The sequence below is a fragment of the Chlorocebus sabaeus genome, chromosome 8, assembly GCF_047675955.1.
Source record: "Chlorocebus sabaeus isolate Y175 chromosome 8, mChlSab1.0.hap1, whole genome shotgun sequence".
NCBI classification, from domain to species: Eukaryota; Metazoa; Chordata; class Mammalia; order Primates; family Cercopithecidae; genus Chlorocebus; species Chlorocebus sabaeus.
The window spans coordinates 96,922,431-96,942,087 of NC_132911.1; the positions used below are offsets into that span (position 1 = coordinate 96,922,431).

A 19,657-nucleotide genomic window follows, 5' to 3' on the forward strand; every position below is an offset into this window, starting at 1 on the left:
GACATTTCTTTGCTGCATGTAGGTGTATGTATGGAGGTGGAAGGGCAGATGATGTGCTCTTTGCATTCGGAGTTTAGCCATATCATCTGTGATAGGCAACTTTCAGTGGTTCAGTGAACCCCCACCAGCCTTTCTAGCAAGAGAATAGATAGGTACAGATTAGAAACAGTCATTTGCTACAAGGAAACAACCAACATCTTATTTGCATCTGTACATGTCAACAATGCAATTAGGACAAACTTTTGAGAGAATTAGATTGAAGTGGTAATTAAAGAATTGTGTTGTGAATTTTAATGTGATTGTTGAGAGGTAAATTATTTGGTATTGTATTCATCCACCTTAGAAAAAATGCCATGGAACCTTTAAATGAAAAGTGTCTGAATATATCACCAGTGCTAGGGATCTGACGAAGGCAGAAACTGCTTATTTAAGATTCAAATCGCTCAGAGGCTCATTATATTAAACTCCACCACAATGGTGAGTCTTCTTACAGTGTTAGGGTACAGGATGCATGACGGAATTTTTCCTCATGTGTTGAAATTGTAGTTTAGGCCCCCAAAGCTGAGGTCATTAGGAAAAAGCATTACATTCTAAACAGCAGTACTAGGCAGCCCATGCTCATTTACTGAAAGTTAACAGAACTTGTATTGAACGATCAGTGTTCATCTTCCCTATCACCCATCTCCATTTAAAGGGAGTGAAAACAGCCATTGACTTTGGGCATTATGGACCTAACAGCTGTGTCATTTCCCCCTTATTCTAGCCAAACTAGAAGGAGTTAAGAGAACTGCCTTAAGACTGGCAGGATCTACATGAGGGGAGACAGGAAACCCCTTGCCTGGCTGAGCCCTGCAGTTGCCACCATGAGCCAGGAAATACATTTGGTGAGTGATATGTGCCCCCAAGTGCAGAGACGGGTGCTTGTTTTTGACCTGGTGAGCTCAGAAGGCCCGAGACTGGCTGAAGTTACCTATGCATGAAAGCAAGGGCTGCCGCAGGGAGAATCTTGCACTTGTGCCAGTTGGCTTGGTGGAGTGTGCCTGTCACAGGGGCTCAGGTGCTTGTGTGATTAGACTCTGTACAAAAGGGAAGCCAGTAGGGATTAACATATATCAACAAGAGGTTAAAAAATGAGGGATGCCAAAGCTCAGCCAGAGAACGCATCACCCATATCAGGGCATAATGTGGTAAGGAGATTCCTATGTGTTTTCAGAGTATCTGGGATTTGTTTTAATCAGACATGGTAAGACACAAAGACATGTAAATTGCTCCTATGAAGAAAAAGGTTTATTATACTCACAGTTCCCTAGGAACAGGGAGCATAACCACTACATGGCGGGGAGGGTTGGTGAGGTGCACATGGGGAAGCACCAGGGTTAGTTAGAAGGCAGATGGAGCTGGAGGAAATTCAAGCAAAAGCCTTTATTGTAATTTCCGTGGAAAGGAACACAAAGCAGGGTAAGCAGGACTGACTAGTTTAAATAATTTCAGAGGGCTCTGGAGTGTCTGGTACCTGGCCTTGGTGTGAGCAGGGCAGATGGATAGTGGTCTGGGTTGTGAGAGCCCCATAAAGGAAATGATTTGGTGTGGGCTCTGGATTAAGCAGTTTGCATGTTTCTAAGCCAGGGAGTTGCTTATCATCTCTAGGAATTGGCTAACTGTGTAAGGGAAGGTCTCTCCACTTTCAGGAAGGCCCCAGATGTCAATCAGAATACAGAAAATGAAAGACATGGATAATACATTGTGGATGCCCTCCAAAGAATCCATATCTGAGCTAAAAAAAAAAAAAAAAAAAACACACACACACAAAAAGCTGGTATTTTGATGCCTGCCACAATGGGAGTAACGATAGAGAACCAGTGTTAACCAAGAGATAATTAAAGCAGCACCAGAGACTAAACCTTAGACGGACACATTCTTCCTCAAATCATTCTCCTGATAGAGGAAAGATAACCAGAGTGGCAGATATATGGCCAACCGCTGTAAGGGGAAGTGGGGACTCTGCTTAAGAAACTGGATTTGAAACAATAATTTTCAAAATTACTTAGGCTGTTTATTTAAAATCCTATGTACACCTTTCCAACCCTTACTCTACGTGTTTAGTTTATTTAAAGGCTCATTGAGAATTATCTATCATTCCAATTTTCCCAGTTTTCTACTTTTTAATTCTTTTTATATAAGTTGGATGTATCTTGCAAAAACATTTTCCTTTGATAATGATATGAAAATGGTGCCTTTGTTCCTGAGCCTTTACCTATCTAGATATATTTCTGTTGTCTTCACAAGCAAAAATTTCTCTGAGTTTTTGATTTAAATCAGAGCTGTAAATATGACTATGGACATGGCTACATTTTTTCTGGAATTTGATTTTGCAGAGATGAAGTACTGGAGACTATTTCTAATGCTTATTATGTTTTAGATGATCTGCTTTTCTCACTTGATTCATGTAGAGTTTTTTCTCTTTTTTTAAATTAAAAAAAAATTCCCATCTATATCTTGAAGTGAATCAGTGTTTATTTTTTGGGCTGATACACGATGGCATGTTTAGATCATCTGGCTCATATTTTCTTTGTCAGGCAAATTTTCTTCTATCATAATTTTGATTGTTTCTTCTGTTTCCTCTGGTTTTTAATTAGAAAATTCTGGTATTCTTAAACCTCTCTGTCTTCCATGTCTACTTTCCTATCTTGTAATTTTTTAGTCTTTATCAGTCAGGAATGTGTTCAGACATTAATAACAGAATATATAGCAAAAGAGCGGATTAAACAAATAGGGCTGTATATTTCACACACCAAGAAGTCCGGAGACTGGCAGGTTATGACCAGTGCAGCTGATAGATGCAGGAGGCAAAGAAGCAGGGGTCCCTAGAGAGTCTCCAACCCACCCCAAGTGTTTACATCAGATGTTTTTGTGAAAATGAGGAAACTTCCCAGAGTCTTCTCTGGGCATGTGTGCAACAGACTGGGGATCCACCTGCACACTGGGAAAATAGGGTGGAGCCATTGAGAATCCACACCTTATATAGTGTTTTAAAATGGTTGCTGTAACTACAGGTATCATAACTGTGTTCCAAATAGGAAATGGGGCGGGGAGAGCAAAAAAGTGAAGCAGGCCTTCTCCCAGAGAGGTTCTGCCTTTTTATTTGTCATGGAGGTAGTCTAGGAACCAATTTTGTGCCTCACTGGCCAGAACTGGTCACATGCCACCCCCAGCTGGTCAGTGGTTGGGAAAGGGGGTGAAGGATGGGGTTGGTCAGCCAGCCAAAAGTGCTTGCTTGCAGTGTCTTCCTGTTCCTCCTCATCATCCTGGAAGAGGCTTTCAAGTTGATTTGTTACATAAATGAGACAGTTTTCTAAGATCAATTCTGCTCATTTGCGTTTCCAATATGGATTTTAATTCTGTGATTTTTTCTTTTTGGTTTCCATGGTTTTTAAGTTTTATTTTATTATTATAATTACTTTGTTATTTCAAGCATCTGCCTTTTAAAGTTTCATTCTGCATGTCAGCCTAACTTTTACAATCTAGTTCTGATCTCTCCTTATGATTTTTTGTTATTTTATTTTATTTTATTTTTGTTTGAGACGGAGTCTCGCTCTGTGGCCCAGGCTGCAGTGCAGTGGTCGGATCTGGATCTCAGCTCACTGCAAGCTCCACCTCCCGGGTTCATGCCATTCTCCTGCCTCAGCCTCCCGAGTAGCTGGGACTACAGGCGACCGCCACCTTGCCTGGCTAGTGTTTTGTATTTTTTAGTAGAGATAGGGTTTCACCGTGTTACCCAGGATGGTCTCAATCTCCTGACCTCGTGATCCGCCCGCCTCGGCCTCCCAAAGTGCTGGGATTACAGGCTTGAGTCACTGTGCCCGGCCGATTTTTTTGTTATTTTTCTATAGAGACCGTGAATTTGTCGGTCTTGTTGAAAACAAGAAGTCTATTTTTTATTTCCTGTAACAATCCATTTATAATGACGTAATTTCCTCTGAGACTTTGATATAATAATACTTCATTTTACTCAAGCCAAAATCTTTTTTTCCCCAAAGGTCTCATACTATTGATTCGTATTTATTTTTAATTCCTCCTTGACTTAGGATGACTCTACACATATAAACCCATGTATACTTTGTATTTGTCTTTGCCTGTGTTCGTAACATCCACTTTTAGGTTCTCAGTCCCATTCTCTCATCTCGTATTGTCAATGAACTGATTATTTATTTTTCCATGCCCCAATCCAATTTCCACTGTTGATTAGCATTTCCCTATTGGTCTGAGGTAAGAACATCTATATTTCGGCTTCTCAGTTTTCAAGTGTGAGAAGAGTTTATGTTCAGTACAAGCAATTAGAGCAATGCCTGAAACATGGTTAGGTCTCAATACATATTACATCACCATCATCGTCATTATCATTATTATTAGAGGAAAGATAAATTTTAACCCAATAATCATATACATTGATATAAAATCTCACAGTGAGGGCCAGGCGCGGTGGCTCAAACCTGTAATCCCAGCACTTTGGGAGGCCGAGGTGGGTGGATCATGAAGTCAGGAGACCGAGACCATTCTGGCTAACATGGTGAAACCCCATCTCTACTAAAAAAAGTACAAAAAATTAGCTGGGCATGTTGGTGGGCGCCTGTAGTCCCAGCTACTCAGGAGGCTGAGACAGGAGAATGGCGTGAACCCAGGAGGCGGAGCTTGCAGTAAGCAGAGATCGCACCACTGCACTCCAGCCTGGGTGACACAGCAAGACTCCGCCTCAAAAAAAAAAAAAAAAAACTCACAGTGAGATAAAAGAGATGAACACCATTTCATGAGAGCACAGAACAGAGGAACTTGATCTATCCAGGGCCAAACCAGGGGAAAGAGGCTATGGCTGTGTCACAGAAGACTCCACTGAGGAAGTCATACTTGAGCTGAGATGAGAAAGATAACGTGTCAATCGTGAATATTTTGTTTGCCAGTGGGCTTCCAACAGACTTAAATGAAAGGGCACTGCTTGATTCAAGAAATTGAAAAGCGAGGTCAGTCTTCAGGCATGGCTAGATCCAGGTAAGTTGCCTCTCCATCTCCTGACTCTACTGTCCTCTGTGTTGGCTTAATTCCCTGAAACACTCTTCACAATTCTCGGAAAGGCCAAAATCAGCTCCAGTCTCACTTCCTGCCAGGTTTGCTACCCTAAGAAAAAGAAGGCTTCTCATTCCCAGTGATTCCAACCTAAGTCCTAGAAATAAGTCCTGCTTACTTAGATGGGTCACATGACCCTCTCTAAGTGAATTGCTGACATCAGAGGAATGGAATGCCTTGAATGAACAGGCCTAGGCCCTGTGTCCTTACCTGGAATGAGAACTGATTGAGGGGGAGAAAAGGCAGAGAAAGTACTACCGAAAAGGTGACCTGGATTCTGGACAGGCAAAACAATAGCCTATAGTGTACACAGGAATGAAAACTTCATCAGAATAGCAAATAACAGGGTCCAGTCTTCATTTTCCTCCCCACTGTCTGTATCTCTCGCTGCCTTCAGTGCCTTAAGTATATTGCCCATTGAGGAATGTGATCTTTGAGTGACTGTATAAAAAGAAGCACCATATCTGGTCACTGAACACCCTGGAGCAAATACAGTGCTTATAATTTGTGGATACCCTGTATCATGAAGACAGGCAAACAGTGGGGAGAAGCCCTTCCTTCCATTGTACCTGCTCGACTACCTGGTTCTATTTCAGAGAGTAAAGTATCCAAAGGACACTGATTAGGTTCAGAAAGTCAGCTCAAACAGACTTGAAAAGTGAAAGAGAAACTAATTAACTCTGTAACTAAAAAAATTCCTCCCAGACTCCAATAAATCGCTGACTGTAAGCTTCAGTTTCTAATGTTATAAGATTTCATTGTTTTTGTACTATCATGAATTTTTAAATTGAGAGTTACGAGAGGCATTTTTCAGGAACTGGATATAATAGCCTGAAACCATTTTATCCCTGATGGTCGCACAAGATCTAGTAGCTAATTAGTCAACTCTCGGTGACCAACTGAGTGTAGGGGGTCACTGAAGTGATGTTTGCTTCTGAACTAGCACGATGCTAGCAAGACTGCTGCTTCACCTGGATTGGGTGGAGGGAGAGTCAATCATTGGATCAACAGCTAGAGTAAATCGAGGCTTTTAATGCCTCCCTCACTCTAAAATTCTGTACCTCCATTATCCTATATTTAAGAGTATTTGTAAAACAATGACCAAGTAATTCAGCTGTGGATAAACTATTTGATTTTCATTGTGACATTCTTTCTCCAGCTTGCCACTTCATTGATATGAAGGAAGAATAATTCACAAGACAAAACAGTATTTTACGTGGCAAATTATTATGCAAACTGTTAGGAAAAGAAACTCAAGACAAATTAAAATTAACAGAGTTTAATTGAGCAAAAACTAGTAACAAATCAGGCAGCCCCCAGAACCAAAATAAATTCAGAGTAGCTCTGGGGCTACCACATGGTCCAATAACAATTAAGACAGAAGAAGGAAAGCGAAGTACAGCAAACAAAAGTGAGGTGTACAACTTAGTGCTTGCCTTATGTGAACACAGTTGGAACAGTTGACTGCCTGTGATTGGCTGAGACTCTGCTACTTGTTACAAAACCAGGTAATAGTCTGTTTACACATCCAGTTAGGTCACAGTTCACTATGTGAGAAGAAACCTTTAGGCCAAATTTCAAATATGTAAGGAGGCAGCTTTAGGCTAAACTTAACAAGACAACGAAAAATAAACTCTAAAATTTCTGTGAGTCACTGCAATTGCCAATTCTTCCAAAAGGCATTCCACCCAAGCTGGCTCATTTAAAACACAGAGAACTTGTCGGAAGATAGGTGATGCAAAGACTTTCAAGCCCAAGGAACTGCTGAAGAGGCTGCATCGAAGATCCAGCATCCACAATGTACATCATGGAATCCAGACTGTGCCAATTGACAGCAATAGAGAGGCCTCAGGGTAGGTATTAATGGTGAATGACCATGTACATATTAGATCCAAGTGTCAGATCTCCATGAGGAGCAATGTGGAAGTACCTTGCAAAAGGCAAATCTCTCTAAATGATTTATTATTGTATCTGTGGCATCTACCCAGTGGAGGAATCTGTCCTCTTTTCATTTGCTCTTGGTGGAAGCAGCAGTGATAGCCTATGTTATCTTTTCTGTCCATCATGAGTTATAAAAGTACATTAGTAATGCAAACAAAGGAGGCACACTAACACTTACCTACCAGGAATAGGGATGAATACCTACTGTGTGCCAGGTCCTGGCCAAAAGAGTATACATGATTATGCATTTAACAGTCACCAAAAATATTTTAGACAAATACCATGACACCTACTCATAAAGAAAAAAAAACCTAAAAGCTCAGAGCATATTGTTAATTTGCTCTAAATAACATAGTAAGCAGGTAGCAAGTATGAAAGGAAGGGGTATTGTTCATCTGAGAAGAACAGTGGAAAAATAAAAGCGTTATTAAAAAAACAGAACCAAGGAAACCAAGAACAAACATGGTTTAAAGTATGACTATGACACAGATTTAATGAGAAACTCACAGTGAACTAGAAGATTGCAGATTTACCCAGGTTTTAAAAATAATTTTTAATCAATTTATTTATTTATACTTTTGATATTGACTCTACATCATGTAACCCTGAACATGGATGAGGAAAACAACAGGAATGTCACAAGGCCCAGGAGTCGTCGTTGCTGAGTGTGGATATCACAGCTCCCGTACGTGGCTACAGAGACACTGCGTGTTCTCATATGTAACCCTATCAGACTACATTTTGTTTATCAATAGCAATATTCATGCTTCTAAAACATCACATGCCCACTCTGCCCAAGGAGCAAATATCTGATCCAGAACTTAATGCAATAATTACTGAATCAGATATCCCTGGGAAGCAATTATTTTTAAATAGCCATAGCTATTTTGATTACATGGACATTTAAGTTCTTTCTTTGCCACATTTGTCTTCAAAAGAGAGATGGTAGGATCAAAAGAAAAATGTAATATTGGTGGCATGAAAGTGTAAGAGAGATTTAGCACTTCAGGAAATAGAGTGAGACCAGAATTATTTTAGCATCTTAGTCTTACCTGGAAGATATAGAAAGATGCCACCATCGTTGTGTTAACAATTGAACAGATGCCCCTTTTCCCCCATTTATCTTTTTCTTTGTCATGGGAAAGTGGTTTTACAAATTGCCAATATTATCAACATTGCTGGGACTTGTACTAGTCAGAAAACCTCACAGTGTCCCAGTTTTGGTGTTTTTCTTTTTTCTTTTTTTTTCTACCTATAATATGAGTTTAATAGTGCTTTGTGATCTACAATCCCAGGGAATAACTTTTTGCATTATTCTAAACAGCAAACAATGATGAAAAAATAGTTGAAAAACTACACAAATTAGGTTTCCCATCTAATGTCTATTACAAAATTCTGTAACAGGTTTTTAATTCCTGAAACCCAATCTGGGAATCCCCACAGGATCTCCCACATCATTATACCAGGCTTTCTCTACACAGTCATGTGCCCCACAACAACATTTTGGTCAAGGATGGACCACATCTATGGCAGTAGTCTCCTAAGTTTATAATGGAGCTGAAAAATTCCTCTTGCCTAGTGATGTCACAGTTGTCATCACATAGCAGCACAATACATTATTACAAAAATCTATGATAAAAAAAAGAAACAGATCAAGCAAACCACCATGGACGTATTTTTGAAAAGAGTGACACCTCCTCAAAAAGAGCCTCAGGCAGGTCCTTCAGGAGTTTCTCCAGAAGAAGGCCTTGTTATCATCGGAGATGACAGCTCCATGCATGTTATTGCCCCTGAAGACCTTCCGGTGGGACAAGATGTGGAGGTAGAAGACAGTGATATTGGTGATCCTGATTCTAACGTGTGTGTGTCAGTGTTAACTTTTAACACAAGAAAGTTTAAAAATTTAAGAAAACAATTAAAAATAGAACAAAGTTTATAGAATAAGGATATGAAGACTGGAAGTATTTGCAGCTGTACAACGCGTGTTTTAAGCTGTTATTACAAAAGAGTCAAAAAGCTTTTTAAAATTTAAGTTTATGAAGTTAAAAAGTTATGCTAAGGTTAATTTATTATTGAAGAGATCATTTTTTTGATTTTTTTTTTTTTTTTTTTTTTTTTTTTTGAGACGCAGTCTTCGCCTGTCTCCAGGCTGGAGTGCAGTGGTGCGATCTCGGTTCACTGCAACCTCCACCTCCTGGGTTCAAGAGATTCGTTTGCCTTCACCTCCCTAGTAGCTGGGACTACAGGCATGCCACCACGCCCAGCTACTTTTTGTATTTTTGGTAGAGATGGGGTTTCACCATGTCGGCCAGGATAGTCTTGATTTCTTGACCTCATGATCTGCTCACCTCGGCCTTCCAAAGTGCTGGGATTACAGGCATGAGCCACCACATCCAGTCTTTAAAAATAAATTTAGTGTTGCCTAAGTGTATAGTGTTTACTAAGTCTACAGTAATGTATAGTTATGTCCTAGGCTTTCACAGTCACTCACCAACAGCAACTCTCAGTCCTGCAAGCTCCATTCATAGTAAGTGCTCTGTACAGGTGTACCATATTTTTATCTTTAATATCCTAATTTTACTTTACCTTTTCTATGTTTAGGTATGCTTAGTACACATTTGCTTCCCATTGTGTTACAATTGCCTACAGTATTCAGCACAGCAACATGCTATACCAGTTTGTAACCTAGGAGCCATACGCCATGCCATGTAGCCTAGGAGTGTAGTAGCCTGTACCATGAAGGTTTGTCAGTACACTCCATGATGTTGGCACAACTACAAAATTGCCTAATGATGCATTTCTCAGAATGTGTCCCCATAATTAAGCAATATATGACTGTATGTCTTATTTTTTCTTCTTCCTTCTTTTCAATTACACTTCATTTCTCATCACTTCCTTTGTCCCTCAATATAGCTTTCATATTTCTATCTCTCTGCTTTCGCACTATTTTCCCACCCTTTTATTCTTCCACCATTCACCCTTCACTGCTACTCTAGCGAACAAACCATTACATGTAATTTACATGTAATTTATCACTATTTAAAATACTGGCTTTATTTATGAATAAGCATCTGGTTCTTATTTTTATTTAATATTAAATGAGTTGTAAATCTTGTATTCTCTACAGAACAAAATGAAAAAACCCAATACCAACTACAATTTTCTCTCCATTTGAAATTTCCCACTTTTACTTTTGATTCTTCCTGCTTAGATATTAAGAATATTTCAATTTGCACCATAATTTAAATTATACTGTAAGTCACCATGTAATGAAACTCTTAGTAACATAAATTAGTGAAGTATTTATTTAATATGTGTATTGAGATTTAACAATACTTGATGCATTAATTTCTACAGGATTCTTTCCTTCCCGGCTGGATGCAGAGCAGTAGAGAAGGAAGCAGAGAAAATTTCTAAATTAGTTTCTCAACTGAATCCTTCACTGTACAACTAAGTACATTGCTTCTTACCAAAAAATTAAAGGTTAATTTTTCAAAATATGGTAAAATTTAAACTCATATTTTAATGTAAAAATTCTATTAAATGCATTTTATATGCTATTAAATAATTATCAGTCTGGTTTTTGCTTTTGAAGTAATACATATTGCTATAATAAATATTTTATATCTAGAAACTGATGTATATCTACACACACATATGTGTGTATGCATATATACATATATATTTCTAGATATATATAAATCTAGAAAGTCATGTATATGTACAGATTTAAAACATCATGTGGTATTTCATATTAAGTAAAAACTAATCTCTAATATTTTACAATAGTAATTTTGGTATATAGTCACATACTCATGACTAATATAATTTTTTATTACAAACTAGTCATTAAAATTATATATCTTATACATTTTGACATTTATTGTAATCCTATTTTATGCAAAACACAGTTTGAGAAGTACTGTTAAAGAATTATTACTTTTTACTTCCAGTATTTCATGCTAACTCATGAACTAAATCAAATCGTTAGTTAATTCAGGTGTATAAAATTTGATAAGAGTGAGTCCCACTTTGGGCAGTAAATTCCCACATGTGACGTACCCTTTGGAAAGCTTGGCTCACAGCCTCCTCACTCCATGTAGATTGTGTGGTCTGGAGTTTTAGTATTCCAGCCTTCAGTAGATCCAAGGGTGTGCTTCCTTCTCTGCTGTTCTCCATCCAGCAGGGAAGGAAGGAATCCTGTAGAAATCACAGTGTCTGCCCTCCTGCAACTGGTTCCTGACTGCCTACGTGCCTGTGGGAGCTGTTTCCGCAGCCAGTTTTGTCACTTTCTTCGTTATTCTGCTCCCTTCTGCATTTCTGCCATCGTGTCCCTTTTCTGTTACCAACAACCATGTTACTTAGATAGGTCCATAACCTGCTCTAGCTTCACTCATCCCCCACCTAACTGTCTATAGTAACTGTAGGAGTTAACACAAATGGGAAGTGATGGACATGCCAGTTACTGAGTGAGTGCTTCATAAATTTATGAGGTACGCACTTTTGGTATCCTTTTATAAATAATAACACTAATACTTAGGATGGCCTAAAGTCATATGGATTCAGCCCCAAAACCAAGATTTCTAAATTAGTTTCTTAACTGAATCCTTCACTGTACAACTAAGTACATTGCTTCTTACCAAAAAGAATGTTTGTGATAATAATAATTTGAGTAGAACAATGGTTGTGAAAGGCCTTCGAATACTGTAAAATGTTCTATCAATACAGAGTAGAAGAAAACGCTAATTTATAGTTTTCAAGCCCTTTTATATCACCTCATATAACTTACTGTCAGGAAAATATGCTGATTGTTCTAATAATTGGTTAATTGAGAGCATTCTGTATAAACCACACATGGGCTATCAATTTCAAACAGTTACAAAAAAAGTTTACTCCATCTCAGGGCTATTTTAATATGGTTTTCCCTGTCTTCGGTGGGCAAAGAAGACCTTACAGGAATATCATGAGCTTGGAATCTGCCTAACTATATTATTGTACAATAAGCACACATTAATTAAGCAGTACCAATAATCAACATGAAAGAATAAAAACAAGCTTTTACTATTAAGGCATTACTATTGATTTTTATAAACACCAAAATAATGTCCCTCCTAGGCCCATTAAACAGGTAATAATAACCATTCATTTAATTAATACTGACTCACAGTGAAAATTTTAGAGTACTTGTAACACCCACATTAATATCAAGAAGGTTCATTAGGACTAATACTACAATAAATATAAAATGAATTAGTAATGATTACACCATTATTTTAAAGCATTCCTATTTGTACATTTGTATTTACTTTAATCACCATCACTCTAAATGGCAATGAACAAAAGCCAGGCTGGGTATATTTATGTAGAAATAACGAGGCATATAAATGCAACTCAGTGAAAGACATGCACATCTTATCTGCACGTGTTCATCAACACACCCATTTGTGTGGACGGTTACTAAAAAGACATACTCTTTGTAACATTTGTGAGGGAAATTAAAATCATCCTGTAATTTGTCCTCCTCTCTGGTTTGAAATTGTTCCTTCTGAATATCTACATTCTGATTCAAGATGCTAGTAGAGTGCCTGGCACATAGTAGGAAGACCATAAATATTTGTTAAATAATGTCCATGCCTCCATGTTACATTCTCGTCTGGGAGGACTACTGGCTACCCCTGAGTATGTTTAATTTTAACTTTGATTTCAAAGAATCTGTTGATGATTGTCTATATTTACAATCAATGTTGGACAGATTTTATTTACTAGGGGGCGAAAGGGAAAAGGAGAGAAACTTCTATTTCTGCCAGCTAACCAAAGCGGGGCAAAGAATGTAATAAATAACTCTTGCTTTCAGAATGGGTCAGTAGGGAGGAAAATTAAAAGAAAAAGCTACAAAGGTCTATTTTACATTCTCTCTTCCCATTCTTTTTTTCACGGAGTCTCGCTCTGCCACCTAGGCTGGAGTGCAGTGGCACGATCTCGGTTCACTGTAAGCTCCACCTCCCGGGTTCACTCCATTCTCTTGCCTCAGCCTCCGAAGTATCTGGGACTACAGGCACCTGCCACCACACCTGGCTAGTTTTTTGTATTTTTAGTAGGGACGGAGTTTCACCATGTTAGCCAGGATGGTCTCGATCTCCTGACCTTGTGATCCACCCGCCTCGGCCTCCCAAAGTGCTAGGACTACAGGCGTGAGCCAGCACGTCTGGCCCTTTCTTCCCATTCTTTATGGCTGAATCTTCCAGGATGTCAGGAAGCTGATTGTTTCAATGAACGAAACTCTGATAAAAGAAGGCAAAGAGGAAAAGAAACAACAAAACTCTCCTCTCTTCCTTTTATACCCTTGCTAATGACAAACATTTCCATATGGGCTCTTACAGAATCTTAAGTCCTGATTACATCTGAGTTAGAGCTGAATGGACAACATAGTTAATTGCTATTATTTTAAAAAGTTACTTGTATTTGCTCTTAAGTACTGGGTAGTCAGAAACTGGCCATTTTATGAATATTGACAATGTGATAAAGGGACAGTTCCTCCAAAATAATGTCACAGAGTCCTGAGCATCTTGGAGGGGAAAATGTGGGTGTTTTTGGTGGGTAGAAAACGGGATACTTCTCTTTGGAGATCTGGCTCTCTTTGGAGTTCGCATGCTGCTGGATGAATACTGTCAAAGCCCTGGCCCATGCTTACTTGCCCTCTAAATCCTCTGCCCTAGCTTCTTGTTGCTTTGATTTTATGTTCTCTCTACTCACATGACTATTTGTCCAGCAGAGAAGCTAAGGATTTGCTAACTGTGAAGAAAAAGATTCTGTGTTTCACCACATTGCAAGCCTTGAAACCACAGAAGCAGTGAGCAAGCTAACATTTATTCTAAAGATAAACATGAAATCCAGGTAAAGAAACAAAGCACAATTTATTATCCTATTGATCACTAAGAGACTAATGTCGTTTCCTTTCCTAAAGACATTTATCCAATAAGCTTTGTACACACCACAGCAACAATCTGTAACCCATTATAGAAGTGTCACTAACACAGCGTTAATTACCACAGTATGTGACTTGGAAATGGTATCTTGAGTAAAGTGGAATATTTGGTTCACAACCCAGCATAAAACCACATCAGAGTCTTTTGTCTCCAGCTTGAGGCCATTCTCCACCTCTGGGTCAGGAAATAGGATTTTTGAAGGAGTGAAGAAGTAGGTTCCTGATGTTTCTTCCTCTCCATTCTCAGTTTATACCTCCAGGTCAACACTCTCATCTGATCTCAGAAGAATGCATCATTTTTTGAGGACCTACTTTGTGCTAGGAACTTTATGTAAATTTGTTCTTTTAGTCTTTATCACTCTATACTATGTTAGTATACTCACTTATAGGTGTAATTCTATGTATATAACTCAATACACGGATAATACAAAGAGAACTTTTAAATTGGTATGCCCACCTCACCAAAGCTCTTTTTATGTAGTCATGAAGCTTCATAACTAAAGGAAGTTCACAAACTGAAGACTAAAGATTGAATAACACAGGTAATAAATAACACACATCATTACCGCTAATTGCACAGAGCCACCTTTGCAGCCACTCCTGTGGGAGGTTATTTGTAATTACATTGTATGCTAGACCTGCATGTGAAGTGGATAGACTTCTTCTCACCATCCTTGTCAAAAATATTTTCTTTAACACCAGGTCTAAATGCAGACTATTTTATTTTTCTCTAGTACCTAGAAAAGTTTTAAGGCTTTTGCTCTAATACGTGAGAACACAAGTCTTTCTCTCTCATTTTAGATCAAGCTATTACCTCTCTTCAATTTGCATGTTAGCTTTTAAGAGCACTCTTGGAAATCATAAAAGTACCCAGGCACTCTGCCACCATCTACTTTGGTCTGTAGCATGATGGAAAGGAGGGTGAGAATAAGGAAAGTGGATAGATGAGAATCAAAATAGATGATGCTCTATTCTAAATAAATTAGGGACAGAGAATGTAAGAAGAAATTTTTAAAAGTGAAAGGTTAATAATGATAATAATAATATCTAATCTGTCAGAGTTTACTATGCAGATGCAGTGGGAATGAGTTATACACATTATTCATTTAAATCCCTTCATTTAGGTACTATGATGATCCCCAAATTGCTAATGAGACAGCTGAGGTTTAAACAAGTTAGTATCTAACCCAAACTAGCTAGTAGATGACAAAGTCTGGATTCCAACGCAGAATGCTTGCACCTCTAATCATCATGTGTCAGGAAGCAGCAATTACTTCATGGAAGAGCAAATATGAGCCTGTGTTGCTAATGCCAATGGCATACTATGGAATTAAGAGCCAGTATTCGGGAGGGAGCCCATCCAGGCAACTGCCCCATTTGTTGTTTTTGCAGGCATGTTGGTTGTCTCTCCCCCTCTCTCACAGGTTAAATATTCATATTAATGGAGAAAGAATGGGCTAGACAACAAACAGTTTTGGAACAAAAGAAAAATTTAGCCAACTTCTTATCAAACTATAGCATGCATACAGAAAAGCAAAGAATAGATGTTTAGTTCAATGAGTTTTCACCAAATGAGCATACCCCTGCATAACAACTCCCGTGTAATACCAGAGAGACCAAGAAACAACACTAGTCCTCCAGCAGTCACTCTCATCCCAATCACGAATGCCCTTAAGGTGTAACCACTAATCTGATTTTAAAACTGTGGATTAGTTTTACTATTTTTAGACTTCATATAAATAGAATTACATGTTATAAATATTTTATGTTGGCCAGGCGTGATGGCTCACACCTGTAATGCCAGCACTTTGGGAGGCCAAGTCGGGTGGATCACCTGAGGTCAGGAGTTCGGGACCAGCCTGGCCAACATGGAGAAATCCTGTCTCTACTAAAAATACAAAAATTAGCTGGGTGTGGTGGAGCATGCCTGTGATCCCAGCTACTCAGGAGGCTGAGGCAGGAGAATCACTTGAACCCAGGAGGCGGAGGTTTCGGTGAGCCGAGATTGTGCCATTGCACTTCAGCCTAGGCGACAAAAGTGAAACTCCATTTCCAAAAAAAAAAAGAATTATGTTTCATTCCTTTTATTTAACATTTTGTCTGAAAGCATGAATATATGCTGTAGCAACCAGCAATAGTTTATTCTATTTGATGTGTAGGGCATGTTGCACAGATAAATCATAACTGATTTATCCAATACACTATTGATGAATATTGGGTTTCTTTACAATGTTCAGTGTAGACTAGAGAGAAATCCTAGAGTTTAGAAATCCAAGGTAGGCAGTTTGATAGGAAATGAAGCCAGAATTCTAAAAAACATAAGCTAATTGCACAGAAGAAACTGCAGAAATTTGCCTGTCTAGGCCTTGACACTGGGTGATAAAAAATATAAATATAGTCCCTGAGTATTTGTAAACACAAATTGGATGTATCTTTACAATCAAAATTCACAACACCTGAGTAGTTCTTTTCCAGGGGAACACAACTTCAATCCAGAATGAAAATATTTCCACAGATAAGTTCTGAGGAACATGAGCTCATAGTTAAGAGTGATGAAACCACCCAAGGAAATGATGTCCCATGACAGAGTATCTGCAGACAGCTACTCTTTCAGATCCTTAATATTTAAAAATATGAAAGAGAAATCACAAATAGGAACATATGAGAACACTATTTTTCAAAAGATCACACAAATTTGAAAAAGTATCCAAATAGAATGTTATAAATTGAACACACAAAACCAAGGATTTCAAATTCAATGAATAGTTTGAAAAGAAGACTAGACAGAAGAGATTATTTGTAAAGTGGGATATTAACCCAGTCATTACCCAGGCTATAACATAGCAAAGCAAAGAAATGGGAAATATTAAAGCAATATTAAAAGGCATAGAGAATAAAAGGAGAAGTTTTAACATATCTAGTTGGTGTTTTAGGAAAGGATATTCATGGAAATTGTGAAAAGGAAATATTCAAAATACAAATTTTTATGAACTGTTGGGAGAGAACAATTTTACAATTCAGAAGCCCAACATATTCTGACAGGAAAAATAAAGCAATCAAGCCCTAGACCCATTATGGTGACATTACAAAAAGCAAAGACAAAGTTGGAGAAAAATAATTTTCTATAAAAGGTGGCAATTAGACTGACAGCTGACATCCTGACCTCAAGAATAGAAGTAGAATACAGTGGGATAATATTTTCAATGTACTGAGAGGAAGATAGTGGTATATCTGAGTTTTTATACTCTGAAAATCTTTTAGAACATAGGTTAAATAAAAATATTTTCTGAAAAATAACTGAGTTTACCACTAGCAGACTCTCATTAAAGCAAATTTTAAATAATGTATTTTGGGCTCAGGGAATTTATCTCAAATATAAAATATAATATGCAAAAAGGTATGGCAAGAAAAGATGTGTATGAGTTAAAATTTGAGTAAATCTAAATAAATACTGATTGCATACAACATTTATAATCATGTAATGGATGCTCAAAATTAAGGAATTGTAAAATTATTGCACTGTTTAGGTAAGGATAAAAGCTTCAATTTATTTAAATATATTTATGTTAAAATATGTAGATTTGTGAAGAAGTAGTATAGAAAAATTAACTTTTAAACTAAAAAAATAAACTTTATATATATTATATTTAGATTTAGATTATGTATTTATATTATGGTCAGATACATACATGAAAAATAATGCTCACCAATTAATATCAATGATCTTCATATAGAAAATTATAAAAATTATATTGAAAGATGTTTAAAAATTTTAAATAAACACTATATTTATGGATAGAATATTAAATTTGATTTATAGATTTAAAGCAATTGCAGTGAAAACTATAAGAGTTTTGGGTAAAATTTGTTAAAACAATTATAAAATAGTGCAGGTAAGAAAGTCAGGAATGGACAAGTCACTATTGAAGAAGAATCAGACAAAGAATCTATCCTATCAGTGGTTAAGACTTTTTATGAAGCCATAGTAATTATAGTGTGGCATTTATTCAGATTGATAAATACAGCAAATAAATAAAATACTGAACTCAGTAACAGACCGACTTAAATATGAAAATCTTAAGTGTGGAATTTGAACTGCAAGTCAATAAAGAAAGGAGTATTCAAACAAGTGATAAATAAAAATATAAATTAAATCTGTAACTAATATATAACTAAAACTCAACATCAGATATATTAAGGATATTAATATTTCAGAAAGAAACAAGTGTTTTATGATATTGGGGGTAGGAGAGTAGATAATTGTAAATTAGAAAAGAAAATATCAAAACTTCAGACTGCATGAAAAAGTAACTTCTGCTAACCATAAAAAGAATGAAAGAGTATGCCACAAATCACTGGAAGATATTTCTAGCAATTTTAACCTATAAAGGATTAATAACTAGAGAATATAAAGAACTACTATAAATTAATAGTATATATTTTTAAAAGACAAACAAGCTCGACCAAATAAACAAGTAAAAATTATGAACAGGCATTTTACAAGAGAAGAAAAAAAATGGTCCATTTATATTTTAAAATATTCCAACCTTTGTTAGGTATCATGACAATGTAAATTATAACCACAAAGAGATTCAATTTCCCACAAATCAGATTGGCAGGATTAAGGCAGGCAGTACCACATGTTACCAACAATGCAGATTAATGTTACATCTGAAACACAGCTGGAGGAAATGCATATTGGTAAAAGCCACATCAAAGCTTTTGACATTTTCAGTAAATATTATCATGCACATCTCCTGAAGCCCAGCAATTCACTCAGGCAGAATTAACTTCCAGAGAAATTCTTACAAATGCACATTGAAACATGTTCAAGAATGTTCATAACAGCATTATTTATTCATTGCTAAAAGTTGAGAACCAGTTCAGTTGTCCATTAATCATGTATAAATAAATTGAAATATTCTTACAATACAATAATCTGTAGTGATGAGTATATAGTATGATCCATAAATAAATAAATAAATAAATAAATAAAATGAATGTATCTCAAAACACAGCATTACAGAAGAATGACTATATATATATAATGATCTCATTTTGTAAGACTCAAAACTAGACAAATTTAAGTAGTATTTTATTTTTGATACATAAATACATGAACATTTCATAAAGCAAAGCAAAGGAGAAAGAGGTCAAAGAATGAACAATGAGGTGAGCGAGGCAGAAAAAAATTTAGGGAGTGGGAATTCAAAATCTCTGGGAGCAATCCATTTTATAAGCTATGTGTCAGGACCTAGATATTAGTTTTGTTTTTCTTTAAATTGTGTATATTAATTGTACACACTTTTTTTTCTACTTTAGGGTTTAAGAAAATGATTTTGTGCCAGTACAGCAACAGAAGACAAATGAAAATAAGAATTGTGAATGAATCAACTCTATGTACATGTAAGAAACATCATGAAATTACTCTGTAATTACTGATTAAAAATATAATAATTTTTACATAAAAAGTTTTACAGTAAAAAATCATTTTAACATAAAAAATGATTAATCATTAACATTGGCAAATGATTAGGTTAATCATTGGCAAAGAAGAATTTCAACAGATTTCTTTATCCACAGACATAAAGAGAGATTTTGACTTTCTTTTTT

General features: G+C 36.8%; 1 non-coding gene across 1 annotated transcript in view; it reads right to left on the minus strand.

The window, feature by feature from the left end:
• LOC103237124 (uncharacterized) overlaps positions 1-13,792 on the minus strand; it is a 33,924-nt gene extending 20,132 nt beyond the window's left edge. Inside the window, exon 1 of the transcript XR_005241029.2 lies at positions 13,673-13,792. This is a non-coding gene — a transcript (uncharacterized protein). The remainder of the gene's footprint in view (positions 1-13,672) is intronic.
• Between the last annotated feature and the right edge of the window lie 5,865 nt (positions 13,793-19,657).